At 43.7% G+C, this 20,434-nt stretch overlaps 2 pseudogenes; both read left to right on the forward strand.

The window, feature by feature from the left end:
• Positions 1 to 7,203: 7,203 nt before the first annotated feature.
• LOC143651319 (melanoma antigen preferentially expressed in tumors-like) lies at positions 7,204 to 16,735 on the forward strand (annotated as a pseudogene).
• Positions 16,736 to 18,792: 2,057 nt separating this feature from the next.
• On the forward strand, positions 18,793 to 19,564 carry LOC143651320 (double homeobox protein B-like; annotated as a pseudogene).
• The last annotated feature ends 870 nt before the right edge of the window (positions 19,565 to 20,434 follow it).

The following is a 20,434-nucleotide window of genomic DNA, read 5'->3' on the forward strand; positions in this document are numbered from 1 at the left end:
GGACCTCTAGCTTAGCTTTTGTTTAACATAGGAGAATTTTTAAGTTCTTGTTTTCTTGTTTCTTTCCCTGCTTGTATGGTGCTTTTTCCCCTCCACTCTGAGAGGGGTCTACATAGGTATTATAGACCCCAGCTGGATTTTCCCAGACCAACGTGGCCTCCTATGAGGAGGAAAGATTCACCTGCATCAGTTTTCCCTGAGGGTGAGACCCAGCAGGTTGACAGACTTTCCTGTGAGGTCTCTGGGCTCTGTTTTTCTTTTCCTGCCCAGTATGTGGTGCTTGTGTTTCTGCAGGTCCCACGAGCATAAGATGACGTGGTACCTTTAACTTTGGCTGGGGGCATGGTGGAGAGAGAGGAGAGGTTGTAGGCTGGTTTTAATGGCTTCAAATTACCAAGCCCTGGTGTCTGAATTCCTTGAGAGAGGGATTCAACCTGAGTTGGGCTTCACCCCTCCCCTGGGGAAGGCACAGATTCCAGACAAGCCCTCAAAATGAGTTTGTTTCTGCCTATGCCCAGGGCAGTTGCAGCCTGAGGAGCCCTGCCACTCTATCCAAAGGCAGTCAAGTCTTTGTAGAAACACAGCCACAAAACCTCTGTTTCCTTCTCTTTTTTTCCTTTTTCCATTAGCCCTGCCCCCTTGTCACTGGGGCAAAAATGAGCAACCTCCACTTTGACCAGGTTCACCTGAGCTGGAGGCCTATTTTTAGTAGTCAGAATTTGTTAATTAATTCCACAATTAGCGTTTGCTTGGGCTCAGCCCCTGCTGCTGTTAAAGTCTCTTTCCTTTCCTCTCTGGCAACGGCACCACTGGAGCCTATTTTTTAGTAGTCAGAATTTGTTAATTAATTCCACAATTAGCGTTTGCTTGGGCTCAGCCCCTGCTGCTGTTAAAGTCTCTTTCCTTTCCTCTCTGGGAAACAGCCATGGGGGAGGGGCAATGGCCACCACAGCTTGGAGAATTCACGGTTCTGTGGGGGCTCGCAGCCAGTCCAGCTGGTCCAGACTGGGGTACGCTGTGTGTCTGGTCACTGATGTGGCCCCAGGAGCTGTTCTGTATTGTTTCTGGTTATTTACTAGTTCTGGAGGATGAACTAAAATGTGCACATTGCTAAGCTGCCATCTTGGCCCAGAAGTCTAGAGTAAATTACATTTTAATTTTATTTATTTAATTTTTATTTTAACATTTGTTCCCCCTATTATTTATTTATTTTTAATTCATATGTTTTACTCATCTATCCATCAGGTAGATAAAAGAAACATCAGACACAAGGTTTTCACAATCACATAGTCACATTGTGAAAGCTATATCATTACACAATCATCTTCAAGAAACATGGCTACTGGAACACAGCTCTACATTTTCAGGCAGTTCCCTACAGCCCAAATTACATTTTTAGACAAAGCTAGCAATATTTTCCAAAATTAAAAAGTTTGCATGAATTGAGGCATTGTTGGAAATTTCTGCAAATCACTTTAATGTCTGGCTTAAGACAAGGCAGTTAGTTTCTCATGTCTCCTGCAACATATTGATCTGCTGCAATATGTTGTTCTGGTTGAAGTTTAGGAGGAAAACACACTCTAACAAAGGGCTATCATTGGTGGCCTATGGAATCCTGCTGAACCAGCAGCAGGACTCATTCCAAAAGAAGAAATAGAGGAGGCCCAGCCAGGACTCTCCCAAACTGCCCCACAACAGGGCCAATAGAGATTCCCAAGAGAGAGGCACTGAATGTCAGGGCAGCCAATCCTTAAGCATTATACTAGAAGATCTTACAGAGACACAGCTGCCTTGAAACAGTGAATTGACTAAAAGTTCCCTTGTGTATGTTGCACCTATAGCTATGCTTTTTAGATGAGATAGGGCTGGGGATAAAAGTGGTTGAATGCCAGGGACTTCTATGAAGGTTTTGGGAAAACATCTGGGCATGTGCTCTTTTCTCAAAACAAGAAATATTCAGGGCAGGCAAGAATTCAATGCTATAGCAAGAAAATCTCAGCATGCTTCCAAGGAGTATGGAGGGGAGCATGGGGAGGAGGCAGGGATGAGGTCAGTCCTCAGGCAGGTAGGAAATGCACTAAGTATCATGCAAGGCCTTGTGACTGAGGGACAGAGGAGACATTTACAGTGAACCTATGTGTATTAGTTAAGGTCCCCTAGAGAAACAGAACCAACAGGAGATATCTGCAAATATGAGCCTTAAAAAGGTATCTCATGCAATCTTGGGAATGGAAAAGTCCAAAATCCATAGGGCAGGCTGTGAAGCTGGTAGCTCCAATGCAGTGTCTGGATGAACTCCACAGGAGAGACTTACTGGCTGAAGAAGCAGTGAGAAGTTTCTCTTCTTCCTTAAAAATCATCACCTGGCTGGATAATCTCATTGGTGGGAGACACCTTAGTTGATCACAGATGCAATAAGCCACAGATACAGTCAACTGACCGATGATTTAATATACCAGCTTTTCAGTTTTTACCAACAGCCATGAAATACCTTTTCAGCAATGGTCATTTCAGTGCTTGTCTGACCAAACAACTGGGCATCACACCTGGCCAAGTTGATACCAGAACTAACCACCACACCATTTGGAGAATGCAGTGAATGGACATGCAAGATCTGATTTCAGGAGAGCAGTCAGAGACCTGAAGATGAGGTTAGATTTGGACAGAAGTGTCTGCCATAGAAATGAGGTCATGGATGAGAGGACCTTGAAGCAAGGATGAGGTGAAGGGACAGATGCTGAAAGGCCAGCACCAAGTCTCCTATGCCTATCACTGTCTTGGCAAAATGTGCAGATCTTTTCCACCTAAGGCTTAAAAATGGATTTGATGTGGGAAAATATCAGAGGTTGTTGGATCTGCATTTCTAGGCTAGGGGATATGGTGGAATTCTCTATATCAATTGTGTATTGTTTTTGCAACTGTTCTGTAGCCTGAAATTATTTCAAAATTAAAAGTTTATTTTTAAAAAGTGGGTTTGAATTAAACACACATACATTCTGTAATTATTGGGTATGGAAGAGATTACTGCAGCATGGTAAGTGCCCATGAGTCAAACCCTTATATTGTTCCCTTCTCTTGAATCCTAGTGGAACCTGAGTCTTACTTCTTTTTGTTATTGTTGACTTAAATAACAAAAAATTATTGCCTCATGGATTTGGAGGCTAGATGTCCAAATCAAGAGGTTTACGTTCATTCAAGAGTTCAGCATTTCTCTTTCAACACGGCAAACATGATGATAGTCTGCCGGCTTTCTCTCTTGGCTTTGTGCTTTATGAACTCCCCGAGGAGTGTTCTCCTTTTTCATCTCCAAAGTTCACTGGCTGGTGGCTCTCTGCTTTGTGGTTCTGCAGCATTCTTAAGCTTTCTCCAAAATGCTTCCTTTTTAAAAGGATTCCAGTAAACTAATCAAGACCCACGTGTGGAGACATGTCTCATCTAATCAAGGTTAATATTCACAATTGATTGAGTCACATCTCCATGGAGATAACCTAATCAAGTTTCCAACCTATATTGCTGAATAGGGATTAAAAGAAAGCATCACTTCCATGAGATTGATTAGGATTCAAACATGTCTTTTCAAAGGTATGTGAATCCTTTCAAACCAGCACAGCTGTCAAATGTTACATCATATTTTCATTGTACACTAGCTCATCCAAAAAGTACCACATACCCAACAGAACACTTTCCCATTCTCCTGGCAGCAATCCTTCACCATTCTACTCATCACCGTAAAAGCAAGAACCAGTGGCTGGCCCACTATGTACAAATCAGAAAAATATCCTCCAGCCACTTTTTTCTTCTCTCATGCCCCATACCTGAACCCCTGAAACCTGACAATGCCACAGCACTTCCCATATCTGAACACCTCTGTGGTTTTTCTTGACTACACTTTGTCCAATCTGGCACAGTCATGCATGCTTAAGGTTCTCCCTTCCTCCACATGGCTCCTTTCCAGCATCACCACAGCAAGCTTTAAAACATGAATCAGAACTTGGGAAGATCACTGGATCCTCTTTTCAATTAGAAAGATGCCCACCCTTCTTATTTCTTCTCCCCCCAAATCTTCCTGCTTCCCTCCCTGTCTTTCTCATCTCCCTGCTCTTTGCCCTCATTTCCATGGTTTCTTCCTGTTCTCAAAGTTGCCCAGTGCATTAGCGCAACATGTCCCAATGTCTAACACAGCAGCTCAACTGCCTGTGTCATTTTCCATATAACCCTGCCTGCTTTTTTACAAATTAGAAACAACTTACTACTTCAGAACAGAGGTCTTGATTTTTTTCTTCTGTTTTCTCAGCTAAATCTCATGAGTCAGAGCCTGTTTTTCTCCTTGAGCACTGCCTTTGCAGCCACTCAAGGACAATGTTTGTTGAATGAGACAGGGAGGGAGCAGGCAGCTGAGTTTTCCATCCTAAGGTTTATATATCAGCACCCCAAGTCTAACATGGGTAATTGCAATACCCTCATTTATATGCATATGTTCACTCCATTCTTTCATTGTTTCAGTCATTCATTCATTGTGTAACTGGGAGCCTGAAGCTCTGTAGGCAACAAACAGGAAAATGTCTGGGGAAATAGCAGGCCAAGTCCACACACATACACAAAAAAGTCAACCTGTCAACCCCGCTGTGACTCTGGAGGCACCATGACTTCCCTATGGCCTGCAGTAAGAGATCTGGGGTCACTTGAAATGACAGAGCCACATACCAGACCACACTCCCTTCCATTCCTTTCCAAGAACACAGTGCATGGTCCAACCAAGCTGAGTTTTTCCCAGACCCAAGTGATCAGTTATCAGATCCCAAATGTCCCTAGGCAGGCTAGACTGGCAGGGCCCTTACTTTCCTCCGTCACCTCATCTCTCCAGGAGGGAAGGATCCTCGCTCATCTCACTCTCCCCGTCTGTCCTGAAGGCTGACTCCTCCCTCTGGATGGACTGGCAGAAGGGGCACCAAGATCTGACCCAGACTGGTTCAAAGAGCTTGGCTTCAGTGCCACGGGAAACTAGCTCCTGCAGTGACAAGGTAGCTTATGTGCCTGTCCCCGCAAATTCTTTCCCTGGCTCTGCCCACTCCCCCTGTCCTGCCCACTTCCTCTTGGGGTACTCATTCCTTGCAGACCCAGCCCACTCCTGGCCCTGCCTCCTCAGGCTCCAAGTTCTCCCGCTCAGTGTGATGCAGCTCGAGAGGATTTGTCCCTGAGGTAAAGAAGAGACAAGAAAAATCTGAAGTCATTGTTAGGGTTGTGGGAGACTGAGTATAGAGAGGAGTGAAAGTGTCAGCCTCTGTGGAAGCCTCAGAAAAAAAGTCTGGGAAGATGTCCAGTGAGGAGGGGCTGGCTGGGGGAAGAACATTCTGGAATGAAACAGAGCTAAGGGCAAGCCATTGGGGGAGATGGACTGTTGCTTCCGGGCAACAGAAATGGGGCTAAAAGCTGCAAGTGGTGGGCGTCCGGGCTGGCCGAGTGTGGGTGTCGCCTCCCCCGAGGAGAGAGAGAAGGGTCTCTGTGTCCACCTCGCTGGTTCCTGGGGGCTTGGTGCCACCTCACACCGGGCCCCGAATCCCGAAAACCACCGGAGGAACCCTGGAAAGAATGTTCTTGGAAAGGAATGGAAGGGAGTGTGGTCTGGTGTGTGCCTCTATCATTTCAAGTGACCCCAGATCTCTTTACTGCAGGCCATAGGAAAGTCATGGTGCCTCCAGAGTCACAGCGGGGTTGACAGGTTGACTTTTTTGTGTATGTATGTGGACTTGGCCTGCTATTTCCCCAGCAGAGGGGGGTGTGTGTGGGGAGCTATGGGAGTGCCCTCTCCTGTCATCCTAGAGCCCCCAGTCTGCTGCTGTGGCCATGGGAGAGCAGCCCGTCCCCATTCCCAGACCCCACCCAGGCCCACCCCTCATGCCAGTCCCCTCCCCACCCAAGCCCCCCCCAGTTCATCCCCTCCCTCAGGACCTGCCCTGTCCTCTCCCCCGACAGCAGTCCCCTCCCCCACCCAATCCCCCCATCCCAATCCATTTCCTCCCAACCCAGTCCCCTCTCCATCTGAGCCCATTTCCACCCCCACCCAGTCCCCTCCCCATATGAGCCCATTTCCACCCCCACCCAGAGCCCTCCCTATCCATCCCCAGTTCCAGCCCCTCTCCCCAGCCCAGGTCAAATCCGGACATCCCACCCTCACCCCATGTTAGCAACTCTCACCTCAGCCCCTCCCACTCCTCCATTCAGCAATCCCTTCCCCATCTCATCCCACCAGAACAAACCCGTTTCCAATTCCCTGGGCAACCCCCTACCAGATCCTCAAGATCTTCTGAGATTTTGCCCCAGAAAGAGCTGAACATCAGGTTTGGTCAGACAAGAAACACCAACACTGGTAAGGATGCTTCTCTCATACTGAGCTCTGGGAAGCTTGAGTCAACACCTTCCTTCTTTCCCTCCAGGAATGTTGGTGAGAAGTGCTCGATTTGGACAAAACCACATAAGTTCAACCCTATTCCTTCATGTGTGTGTAGTGTGACCTGGGACTACACAGTGACCTCCAGAGCTCTTTCCCTTCTATAAAGTAGGAGTAGTATAGCATAGGGTTCCCGTGAAGGCAGATGAAATCCTGTGCTTCCCCCAGGTCACCCTGGGCTTCTGCTTGGTTAAAGTGCCCACAGTTATGATTTGTAACACCTCTGTATTTATTGATTGATCTTATTAGCTGACTGGGTGACCAGCTTGAAAGGAGGTGTCCTGGCCCTAGCAGTCTGGCTGTCTTGTCATGCTGGAAGGTGGGGGCCCAGAATGGAGTATGGGGCAAGGGTGGAAATTCACAAACAGCCTTGTTCCTGCAGGAATAGAGAGTTGCCTCCTGAGAAGAAGAAAATGAAGGGCCACAAATATTGGATGGAAACACAGTGGTCAGTCACTCTTGATGGAGCACAAAGTGTGCCACTTCAATTGTCCCCTGGCTCAGCCAGTAAGTAACTGGCTCAGCCAGTAAGGAACTGGAGCTCAGATTGGAAGAAAAAGAGGAGGCACACACTGACAGGGCAGTACTGGGTCTCCACTTTTCAGTTTCCTCAGCCCTGTTGGCAGAGGTTTTCACATGAGACTATTGTCCTATAAATGGATTCAGTGAAAACACAGCTTTCTTGTGGAGCATCATGGCAACTACACTCTGATTTGAGTGGAAACAGACCACTGAGACCACGGGAGACACAAGAAATGAAGACTTGCAAGACTCAAGGCCAGTCTGAATTGGACTCGGTGGGCAGAAGACTTCTTCAGGTAAGGTATTCCCCTAAACCGTGGCCTCCTCTGTCCTTGTCACTGAGAAGCTGGTATTGGGCAGAGATAACTGTATCATCCTTTACTGGATGCCCAGGACTATGTGGATGTGGAGAGAGAAGTATCCATTGCCTCATAGGAGAGGAAAAGTTGAAACATGTTCAGCTTAGACTTCTCATTTTTAGGTCGTTCAAGGACAGTGGCCACTCTTACCTCCACGAGCTTCAGAGAAGTTGGGACCTCATAGAAACATCTCTGGCTAGGACTTTTGGAATGTTCCCATTTTCCCTGAGGTTTACATGAAGTTAGTTTGCAAAATTTAGGTTGTCTGACAATTTAAAGAATTTAACTGAATCCCTCACCTTGAATGGGGGGCTACCAGTTTCTTACCAGGTAATCCTGGACAGGCTTCTCTTCTCCAGCCGCATTTGGGGTTCAGTGGCTTAAAAATTGGTACCACAGTAGTAGACATGAGATTTTCTATGCAGGCTATTCAAGGAATTGGATACAAAGTACCTGCACCACTTCTGGGCCCAGTGGATGCTCTGTAACAAAGATGTTCATGATTAGCATTGTTTCTAATCTCAGTCTCCTGCAGCTGATTACTGAAGGTGATTCCCTGGGAGTTACCCTGGCCATAGTGCACATTCCATTGGTATTGAGGGTAGAAATGTAGAAAATAATCTCCAGAAAGATGCCCAGATGGAGAATTTCCTTTAAAAGAGGCACAGTCTGGGTGCAAAGCTGGACTCTACCAGTGGAGTATAAAAATTGTATGAGCATCCCACTGAATTGAGGGGAAGTGAAAGGCATGGAGAATTTCCTGGGGTGGGGAAGGTCTCTTTCTTTGTGTTCTGACACTTCAGAGAATCAGTGTGTAAGCCATCCTGGAAGGGAGTCATCTCTATACTTGATAGATCCTTAAAAGCAAAATCCAGCCATAATTTTTTTCAGGGGGAAGGTATTGTTATCTGTGTACTATGATGAATAGGTACAGAGAAAAACTGAATTTTATTGATAGACCTAAAGGGGTCACTGTTAAAAAAACTCTACATGGGAGACATGATGGGGCTTTTTGAAGCTGCATTTGCATCAGTTGTTATCAAAGCTCAAGCAAATATCCAGCATCAAAATAGACTGGTATTCTAGTTTGCTAGCTGCCAGAATGCAATATACAAGAAATGGAATGGCTTTTAAAAGGACAAATTTAATAAGTAACTAGTTTACAATTCTAAGGCCAAGAAAATGTCCCAATTACAGCAAGTCTATAGAAATGTCCAATCAAAGGCATCCATGGAAAGATACCTTGGTTCAAGAAGGCTGATGAAGTTCAGGGTTCCTCTCTCAAGTGAGAAGGCACATGGCAAACACAGTCAGAGTTTCTCTCTCATCTGGAAAGGCACACAGTGAACATGCTTAGGGTTCCTCTCACATCTGAAAGAGCACATGATGAACACAGTGTCATCTGCTCACTTCTTCTCCTGGCTTCCTGTTTTTTGAAGCTCCCTGGAAGGCATTTTCCTTCTTCATCTCCAAAGGTCACTGGCCTGTGGGCTCTCTACTCTCATGGCTATGTCATTCTTCTCTGCTCTCCCTGAATCTTCTTCTTTCTCCAAAATGTTTCCTTTTTTATAAGACTCCAGAAATTTATCAAGACCCACCCAAATGCTGGAGACATGTCATCACCTAATCTAGTTTAACAATCACTTTTGACTAAATCATATCATCCAGGGAGATGATCTGATTACAGTTTCAAAATACAGTATTGAATAGGGATTATTCTACCTTTATGAAATGGGATTTTGATTAAAACATGGCTTTTCTAGGGTCCATATATCCTATCAAACCAGCACAACCAGGAAAAACAAAGATAAAAAAAAAGAAAAAGGTAGACTGGGAAAGGGACCTCTGGAGATCATTGTTAGACTCAAAGCCCTTGGGAACTGCTTGAGCTGATACTGCCTGAGAAAGGTCCTGCTCTGAGAAGAGGAGCCTTGGCCCCCAAAGATAAGGTCTCCTTGTAGTAGCTTCTGTAATGACAGAGACATGGACTTCAGTCCACAGTTATTTCTTTCCCTGGTTTCAGTATCCTAAAGAGGCCACAGGCTCCATACTCTGGCTCTGAGACTCCAATCTGGTCTTTCAGTGTAGCTCTCTTGGCTACTTCCCTAGTTCACATTCCTAGATGAATCTTCTAAAGTCACTAGGCTGAGCATGGAATACATCTCTCTGGGAGAAACACCTCATAAGTTCAGGGAAAGATAGAAGATCAAGCCTCCCTTCCTGCCCTCGGTGATTATGTTGGCTTAAAGGGTCTATACTGCCTTCCCTTTTAATTTATAAATTTGACCCAGACAAATCTTGTTTTACATTGCCTTAAATCATTCCCTTTTTCCATTTGGAACACTTAGCCTGACCCTGCCACCACCCTTCTCCTGGTCAACTCCTAATTCTAAACTTTGATCCTCTGAATCTGGAAGAGTGAATGGACGCATGATTTTCTCTGTCAGGTAGCATAAAGGGTAAATGACAGCTTGATACACAGAAAGGTTTTATTTTATTTTTGATAGACTTTATTTTTTGAACAATTGTAGATTTATTTAAAAAAATGCAGCAAGTACAATACCCATATACCCCTCACCCCACAAACACATGTATATAGTTCTTATTTTTAACAGTTTGAATTTGTACATAGGGATTTTTTGGTTTTGCTTTCTTTTGGGGTAACACACTGTCTTCATGAAGCTGTTTTCACTCTGGAACATTTAGACCATTCTGATGGGACCAAATAGCCCCAACAATTATGCCTTCTGTTTTGGGGGTGTTCTAGTTTACAAGCTGCTGAAATTACGATATAACAAAATTAGAACAGGTTTTAAAAAGGGAAATTTATTAAGTTGAAATTTTAACATTCTAAGGCCATGAAAATATCCGGATTAAAGACAAGCCTATGAAAATGTCCACATTAGGACATCAACAATAGGTTACCTTCACTCAAGAGTGGCCAATTAAGTTCAGGGTTTCTCTCTCAGCTGGAAAGGCTCAAGGTGAAGTCTGCTAGCTTTCTTTCCTGGCATCCTGTCTCAGGAAGCTACCCTAGGGGTATTTTCCTTCTCCATCACCAAGTGTCTCTGACTGTGTGGGCACTAAAACTTTTTTGAAAATGGTTCCCTCTTAAAGGGTCTCCAGTAAGCAACCACACATGAATGGGTGAAGACACATCTCCATGGAGAAACCCTCTAATCAAACTCACCACCCACAATTGGGTGGATCATATCTTGATGGAAACAATAAAAAAGCTCCCACCCAGCAATATTGGATGAGGATTAAAGAGATTGGCTTTTCTGGGGTCCACAACAGTTTCAAACTGGCACAGGAGGTATCCTTTTTTCCAGTGAATCAATAAGTCCCTGACTTCTCACCCCAGCCTTAATTCTTCCCCTTTTATGTGCAATTCAGTCTGTCATTGAATCATATTAATTAAGCAGGTAAAGCAAAAGATCTAGGCAGGATTATCTGGTTGGAGATTCAGGAACATAACTCATTTTTGTTTTTCAGTTGGAAGCCAGGAGCTGAAAGGGGGAAGTGTGAACAGAAGGTCTATAAAAGCTTCCCAGGAGGCAAAGGAAGGGCCTGGGTCCTGTCCTCATGTTATAATCCCTCATCACTTGTGAGGTCAGAACAGACAGCTCCTTGCCACAGTGCTTGGAGCTGGTGAGTAAGAACCTCAGTCTGAACACCCCACCATCTCCCCACCCTTAGCTAGAGTCTCCACAGATGTGAAGGCCATGATCACCCAGTTTTCCTTTTTCTTATTCCTCATCTAAGCAGAGATTTTGAAACATAGAACAGGCTGTTTGGGTTTTCATTTAATGACATTTTCAATACTTAGTTTTGTGCCCATTAGTTATATTTTATGTCGTTTATGACTTTGTGAGTTTGTTAGTTTGGCTTCTTTTTAAATAAATCTTAAAAAATGTTCCACATGGTATTTTCAAGAGTAGTGCCTTTGTCCTGGATGTGAACTGTTTATTCCCCTGAACTCCATCCCAAAATGATGATCCTAATATATGTTAAAAGAGATAGGCATTAAACTGCACACTTAAAACTAATGCTGTCATCTATGATACCATATGCTATCTAATTTTTATACCACTGCTGGTTTTTCCTTCTCATTTTTTTAATGAAAAATAATGGCACTCAATTTCTCACTTTCCTTGAATCCTTCCCAGCCCCATTAGTTGTTGGAACATGTAGATTATAGGTTCTGCTGGGCCACATCACCCTCCCATCCCATTCCCATTGTTTTAACTCCTTGAGTGATTATCAGAAACTTTTCCCAAAAAGGGTGGGGCCAGCTTGCAGGCTTCTCTGGACTCACTTGCCACTGAAATTAGTGGAATGGGGCAATGATTGTCTTTCCATCTCCTTGGTGCTTGATGAGACACTCTTCTGGTGGGATTGCACAGTGGAATTGGGATAAACTGAGAACACCACACTCACCACACACTCCCATTGTCAGAACAGTAACTTTGGCCCTGAGTTTGTTCCTCTGGGAACAGAGAAGATGGGGTTTTTTGTGGTTGGTCTGTGAAGGGTGTCTTGCTCCCTGGGTGTTTTCTCAGGATTCTTTTCATAGCAGATTTATCAGAATAAGTATCCAGGCCCCACCCAGGCTCCTGGAACTGATCTGTGAGAGCCTGCTAATGGACAATGCCTTGGCTATCTCAGCAATGGGGATGCCTACTGAGCTCTTGCTGCCACTGTTCAGTGGTATACACTGGGAAACACTGTGTGGCACTGAAGGCCATGGTGCAGGCCTGGCCCTATGCCTGCCTCCCACTGGGGCCCCTAGTGAAGGAACAGTGGCCTCAATAGGAGACTTACAGGCTGCATTTAATGGATCAAAGCCAGAAGGTTTGCTCTAGATGAGGGTGATCCAGGTCACCTGGTAGGCCCAGGTGAGTCAGAGCAAGACAGGTGGGTTAGGTAACATCAGGCTGGGTCAAAGGGTGAGCCACAGACTCTCAGGATGTCATGAGGAAACTTGCGTAGGCCTATGGCTGTTGCTAGGCTTACTTAATTAAAGGGCCTCACAAAAAAATGTTTATTTGGTACAAAATTTATATTTTGACTAGTGCATTTCCTAATATAACTTATGTAGATAGCTTGATTGGACACCATAAGTACTTGGAATCTTGGGTAGGACATGAGATTTTGTTGGTTTGTCCAGAGTGATGCCCCAGTGAATCCCAGAGTAACTTGGTCAGTGAGTGGAAAAGTATTTGCAAAGTCCACTTCAGGGAATGGTGAGAATGGGGAGAAATTCAACTTCCCCAAGTTGAATTCTTGATATTCTCACAGTGTGGAAAACCAAAGCTATAGGCTGAGCCCCCAGTCTTGGGATTTGTTCATATGAAACTTAATCCCACAAAGGATAGGTCAAGTCTACTTAAAATTTAGGCCTAAGAGTCACTCCCAAGAGAGCCTCTTTTTTTGCTCAGATGTGGCCTCTCTCTCCAGCCAACACAGCAAGCAAATTCACCACCCTCCCCCTTTCTACATGGGATATGACTCCCAGGGGTGTGGACCTTCCTGGCAACATGGGGCAGAAATCCTGGAATGAGCTGAGACTCAGCATCAAGGGATTAAGAAAACCTTCTCGACCAAAAGGGGGAAGAGTGAAATGACACAAAGTGTCAATGGTTGAGAAATTCCAAACAGATTCCGGAGGTTATCCTGGAGGTTATTCTCACACATTCAGTAGATATCACCTTGTTATTCAAGATGTAATGGAGAGGCTGGAGGGAACTGCCTGAAAATGTAGAGCTGTGTTCAGTAGCCATGTTTCTTGAGGATGATTGAATAATGATACAGCTGTCACAACGTGACTGTGAAAACCTTGTGTCTGATGCTCCTTTTATCTACCTTGTCAACAGATGAGTAGAATATATGAAATAAAAATAAATAATAAGGGGAACAAATGTTAGAATAAATTTAGTTTGAAATGCTAGTGATCAATGAAAGTGAGGGGTCAGGGGTATGGTATGTATAATCTTTTTTTCTGTTTTCATTTTATTTATTTTTCTGTTGTCTTTTTATTTCTTTTTCTGAATTGATGCAAATGTTCTAAGAAATGATGAATATGCAACTAAGTGATGATATTGTAAATTACTGATTATATATGTAGAACGGAATGATTGCGTTAATGTTTTAGCTCGTTTGTTATTAATTTTTTAATTAATAAATAAATAAATGAAAAAAAAAAGAAATGTGTTGGGGTGAAGAAAAAACACACAGCTCAATAGTTTATATTACAAACATCTGTTTATCCATTTGTGCCACAGGCTCTAAACTACAACATCTCTAACCATCTGATTAGGTTCCCATGAATCATGACCTTTTAGTCAATACAGCACAGGGATTTCAACTTTCCATAAAGCAATGGCTCTCTTGAAGGAACCTTTAAATGCCCATTTAACACAGCCTTGCCTAGTTAATTAAGACAAAAGAACATCAACCTTGATTTCTTATCCAGTTGGGGAGATCATTGGTTGTGGTAGATTTTCCTCTCAGAGTTTTGCAAATATTTTGCATTTGTATGACTGTAGATATAGACATGGATTTTAATCTGGCATCTTTGAATTATGTAATTTAAATTGTATTTAAATTGTGCAATTAATTACTGAATCAACTATCTGATTGGGAAGCTATGACTTCAGGAAAAATTTCAGTTTAACCTGAACTGATTTCTTGATTGCTCAAAATATGGCATCCCAGAAGCACCATGGACTTATCTAAGGTTGAGAAATGCTGTTTTGTTTTGGGTGAATGTAAAAAATAATAATAATAATAATAATAATAATAATAATAATAATAATAAATAAAACAAAAAAATAAGGGCTTCAGGAAATAGAAGGGTAATTCAAGTGTAGATCTGACAGAGGGAACATATACTTCCCTCCTCCCAAGGGTACCCAAAAGGTTCTTGAACTGGTGGTATGGAAAGTAAAGGAAGAAGGGAACAACTGCTATCTGGTATATGGGATCAAAAGTGCCCATCAGATCGCTGGTCCCTGCCTAAATCCTGGCCCCAATAGTCTTTTTCTAAATTGATCTTTAAGTGTCTCAGCCAATCATTTGTTTTCCCCATAGGAGATTGAAACTACAAGTACTGGCATTGTGGAGGCATGCTCATCATGACTTCTGGAACATTTGGTCTGGATCTGAAACCCATGTGTCCTCATTGATGGAGCCAGGGACAGACAATCTCATGACCAAAAGGCAAAAGGTGGAGGGTTCCAGGGTGGAGGAGAAGCAGCCCTCATCTGCACTGGAGGTGTTCCTGGACCTTTGCCTCAGGGAGGGCACCCCCACAAATATCTCACCTGCCTCATTAAGAAGATCAAACAGAGGAAAGATTTACAGCTGTACATTCAGAAATTCAAGATTTTTGCCATGCCAATCTAAACTATTAGGAAGATCCTGAAGGTGGTAGAGCTGGAGTTGATCCAGACTTTGGAGGTGAATTGCACCTGGAAACTCTCTGCCCTGGGGTAGTTTGCTCCTCACCTGGGTCAGATGATTAACCTGCATAGGTTCCTCCTCTCCCTCATGCACATGTCTTCTGATATGTCTCCAGCAAAGGAGGAGCAGCATGTTGGCCAGCTCACCTCCCAGTTACCCCATCTGCAGCATCTACAGGTCCTCCATTGGACTCTGTCTCCTTTATGGGAGGTCGCCAGGTGCTCATGTGATGAGAGGCAAGGCTTTTCTGTGGACCAGAGCCAGGCCTTCTTCATTTCTTTAAATAATAACAGGCATTGACTGTGTACTAGCAGCCAGCTATGTAAAGTTCAGGAGAGTCTTTCACATTGTCTTCTTCAATATTGTCTATAAAGTGGGGTAGCTGCTTCAAGGATAGGCAGTATGTTAGGAAACTCTGTGATGGGGGATTTGGGCATAGTCAAGGCAGACTTGATAATTCTGCTTTAGAAAGTGATGTCTAAGTTAAGATGAAAATAGGAGAAGAGGACATTGCTAAAGGAGGGAAAGCCCATTGAATGAAAGGTGTCAAAATGTAAACTCTGCACTTACCAGCTTTGTAAACATGAGCCACTTCCTCCAAACATCCCTGTCTGTGAAAGGGTTGCCTTTTGCTCCCATTAAATTATTTTATGGGAAATGTATGATTCTGCAGGTGTAGGTGAAGGAGTAAATGCAGAAAATTATAAAACGTGATAGTTGCTTTGCCCACACAGGGCTACAGGTGAGCCCTTGAAGCCTGGTAAGTTCAGCTGATGTGGCCAGACCTTGCCCAGGTTTCTTCTTTATGGTTGTCTACTGAAGCCTCATCTGGCACAGATATGGGTGGCTGGGGCCTGAGAAGTGGCCCTAAGGAAGTTGATTTGGAAGTACTTTTAGAACTGTCTCCAAGTAATAAAATTCACTGGTGCCAGCTATCAATTCATCATGTCAGACAGTCCTCTGAGCATGTTGCATTGTGATCTTGATCCATTCTCATGACAAGTCAGAGGGGGCAAAAAAGATTGATGTATTATACTCTCCTTAAGAGCTGAAGAAAGGGATCATAAGACATTACATTCACTTGACCCAGTCACAGAACAGTTAAAGTCATGGGGAGATTTCCACCTAAAATCAGACTGCCTTAAATGCCCACACTCTCACCATGGGGTATGCCAAGTATTGACCATCCACAGATGGTGGGAATGGCCTGGGCTTGAGTGAAACTGTTTCCCCTCCTATGAGGTCTGAGTATTTCCTCACCACCTTCTACCTACCATGATCATTCCCCAGAACTAATTCTCTCTCTCTCTCTCTTTCTCTCCCCAGGTGACTGAAGCCCTCTTTGGAGACCCTCTCCATCACTAATTGCCTGCTTTTGGAGTCACACCTGATGCATCTGTCCCTGTGCCCAAATGTGGGTCAGCTGAATGATCTGAGTCTGAGTGGCATCAGCCTGACCAATGTAAGTTCTGGAGCCCTCAAGGTTCTGTTAGAGAGAGCCTTAGCCACCCTCCAGGATCTGAATCTAGATGAGTGTGGGATTATGGGTTCCTAGTTCAGTCTCCTCCTCTGTACCCTGGACTACTGCTCCCAACTGACAACCTTTAGCTTCTGCAGAAGCCTCATCTCCATAGTCATCCTAGAGAATTTGTTGAGGCTCGTGGTGGGGCTGAGCAAATTCAGCCATGTGCTGTATCCTGCTCCTCTGGAGAGCTACAAAGACAGCAACAGGACTCCTCTCCCAGGGAGACTTGCCCAGCTCCATGACAAGCTGGGGAAGATGCTGTAGGAGGTGGGGTGGCCCAGCATGATCTGTTCCCAGGCCAACTCCTGTCTGTGCTTCCAGGATCCCTCTTTTGACCCTGTTACCTGCCTATCTAACTGGGGTGCACATGCCAAAGGCTTGATTCTGTGCACTTGGAAACTGAAACCTAGGACATGAATTCATAAAGACACAGAGACTGCATTTTCAGACAGTCATTCAGTGGGAACAAAGAAAGGAAATGGTGAGTGCGGTGGGGTGGGGATGTTTTGTTCGATGGGGCTTTCCAGGGACATGTGTCCCATAGAGTCAGAAAAATGAATCTGACTTTCTAGACAGGGATTGGGCTTGAGGGTTACATCTGGGAGTTATTCTTGCATTGATGTTTATAAAGAATCACTTACAAATAAAGGAAATTTAATTGTAAACCATCTGGTATTCCTGAATATATATTTACCTGTTTTTCCAGTTTAAAATCTCATTATAGTATAGGTATAGGTAGAGGCAGCTATGATAATATTAGATAAAATAAATTCCTGAGACAAAAAAAACCCACTTAGGAATCTCGAGTTACTGATCCGGTAAAAAGATATTGCATGTCTATGATGTTTAGAAACTCAGAAAATGTTTGCCTCCAAGAGCTCACAGCATCATCATTCATATTTGTTTTGTCTCTCCAAGGCATTGCTTACCTCCTCACTTATTTCTCTTATTATTCAGTAGGTCATTGGATGCAGGGTATGTGGAAATATATTAGTGGCCAGTAGTGAATATCCAGTACATAAAGTGTTCTTTGCAAGGGCCCCCACCACCAATTCCACCAAGATACTGGACCCAAGCATTCCTTGTGGTTCAGTGGTGCATCCATAAGCCTCAGTCCCTGGTTGAGGCCTGAAAATGCTAGAGCTGGGTTCCATGTCAGCCAGGCTAAGGTTCACTGGATGCTGCACCTGTTAGAGCTCTGCTAATTCCTCACTCTCATGGTCCTGAGGAACAATGGCATAACTTTATTCTGGTGCACAGCCTATCCAATTTTATTGTTTCCTTTGGTGAGCTGGATTTGTATTTGTATCATTTTACCTTTAGGTGATGATGCATAAGCTCTGTTTTCTTCTTTCTTCCAATTACCTCAACTACCCTAAAGTTTTAGTTGTGGGATAGAGAATTATTTCCATGCAACCCTTAAAGTGGACCCAAATAAGTCAGGACAGGGATGATGCCTGATTTCCATATGGTTTCTGGCTCTTGACAAGCTTCCTGCTGATGAGGAAGACATGCTGCACACTTGGTTTCTTGGTGATGGGAAATAGCCCATAGAAAGTAGGAAAATGGATCAGGAATTGAAGGTGTGTTGGTTTATTTATGCAAAGGTTTGTTAACATTTCTGAACATGCCAGATTTTGTACTAGATGCTGGGGTTACCTCCTAGAACTGGAGAAGACCAAGGGTGTCAAGAATGGATCATGGTTGACAAGAATGGGGGAAAATTCAACTTCCCCATGTGGAGAATTCCTGATATTCTCACAAGCAGTGGGGACAATGAAAGCAATGGGCTGAGCCCTCAATCTTGGTGTTTGTTCATATGAAACTTGTTCATATTAAAGGATAGGCTAAGCCTCCTTAAAATTAGGCCTGAATGTCACCTCCAGAGAACCTCTTTTGTTGCTCAGATGTGGCCTCTCTCTCTCTCACCCAACATGATAAGTAAACTCACTGTCCTCCCCCTCTCTATGTGGGGCATATCTTCCAGGGGTGAAAACATTCCTGGCAACATTGGATAGAATACCCTAGAATGAGCTGGCACTCAGCATTAAGGGATTGAGAAAACCTTCCTAACCAAAAGAGGGAAGAGAGAAATGAGACAAAATAAAGTTCAAAGGCAGAGAGATTCCAGAGTCAAGAGGTTATCCTGGGCAATTCCTGTGTCTCTGGGAGCTGCCTCTAGTCCTCTAGTTCTTGTGGAATCCAGGTGACTCTTCTCAGCATGGATTTAAATAGCACTTCAAGTGATGTGGTTTGGTTACTACAGAAGGAAACAGAGAAGACTGAGTTTTAGATGCTCCTTACAAAAAGGACATAACCAGGAACAAAGCAAGCCTCAGCCTTGCACTCAAGATGTGGTTTGAAAACTACTAAAGGAAACAGAGAAGCCTGGGGTTTGACTACTCCTTATGAAAAGACAAAACCAGGAACAGAGCAAGCCTTAGTCTTGCACTCAAGAAGTCAGAAGACCCCAGATGCCCACCCTGAGATCTCAAGCAAGTATCCTAGGCCAAGCCTCTGAGAATAATCAAATCCATGATACTGCAGCCAGAGAAGAACTGGTTAAGCAAATAACAGGCAGCCAGGAGCCAAAAATTCAAAAACGCTTTCTGAATGGAAGTGATCAGTACTCAGAGCAGAAGAAAAGGGAATCTATGTGTTCTTTGAGAGATAGTCCAAGTGGGAGGCCAGATCTGACTCTTCAGCAGAACCAAATGGACCTGTCCACTCTCATAAGCAGCTCTCATCATTTTCTTCCCCAGAATTACTTCTGCAACAACCAAACTTTTCTTGTTGCTCCTCCACCAAAGTATGTATCCATTGTTCCTTGGCCCCCAGGTGGGGATTGTGGGAGCCAGGAACCAGGTGTCACGATGGTTCAGCCCACCCAGACTGTGCAGAAAGGAGAGAATTCTGACACTCTCCTGACCCCTGGGGATCACTTGACAATTCCAACTCTGGGCAGATACATACACTCCTTTCTGGCCCCAATGCCAATGGAAATGCCAGGAACACAATGAGCAGTTCAAGGACTCTTCTCAGCCTGAGCCTGAGCCTGAAAACACCCAGGACCCTGACATACCTTACATTATGCAGTGGTGGGATGAGGGGTACCTGGCTCTGATTGCAGAATGGGAACCTCCCAAAGGGACACTAGAGAAGGCTGGGCACATGGATGCAGTCTTTTGGCCCAATCAGCTCAGGAGCCATATCATCTGCTTGATCCCCTTCACCAGTACTGTGTAGGGGCCTGAACTCTGTTATCTGCAGATCTCCAGTTAGACGTACAATCTCTTCTGACTCCAGATGCTCAGGAAGAGGAGCCTCCAAACCCCAACCCACTCCTCAATGAGGAAGAATCTCAGCGCTGGTCTACCTGCTACCAAGCTCACCAGAGGATCAATGTTTTTTGATAATATGAAGTTAAGAAAGTAAGTCTGTCCCCATATCTCTGAGGTTTTGAATTTGGAACTAGGAACTTCCTCAGTATTCATTAATAAGGTATGATGAAACAGATTTTGATGTATCAAAATACATGGGACTCCTCAAATGAATGTATTTTTACCTGACCCTTTAAAATACACCAAAAATCACAAGGAACATTTTTATAGCAACACCATGCAATCACAAATACAGCATACTGATATTAATATTTCCACATTTTAGATTGTTCATATATATATATATGCAATTCCCTATTTATTATAAATAAATTATAAGTAATATAGAAGTTCTGGGACAATCATCTTTCTAGGCAGTCTTCTTTTTATCAAGTGGCAATTTTTAAAACTTTGTTATGGTGATTGAAGGTGTATTTGAGTTTGTTTTGGTACAATAAAAATATCTTTGAGAAATGAAAAAAAAGGTTAACCTGGAGGTTATTCTTCTGCATTATATAGATATCACCTTTTTAGTTAAGGTATATTGGAGAGCCTGGAGGGAAGTGACTAGAAATGTAGACTGTGTTCCAGTAGCCATGTTTCTTGAAGATGATTGTATAATGATATAGCTTTCACAATGTGATTGTGTGATTGTGAAAACTTTGTGTCTGATGCTCCTTTTATCTACAGTATGGACAGATGAGTAAAGCATGTGGATTAAAAGTAAATAAATAAT

Source organism: Tamandua tetradactyla, chromosome 12, assembly GCF_023851605.1.
Source record: "Tamandua tetradactyla isolate mTamTet1 chromosome 12, mTamTet1.pri, whole genome shotgun sequence".
In the NCBI taxonomy this organism is placed as follows: Eukaryota; Metazoa; Chordata; class Mammalia; order Pilosa; family Myrmecophagidae; genus Tamandua; species Tamandua tetradactyla.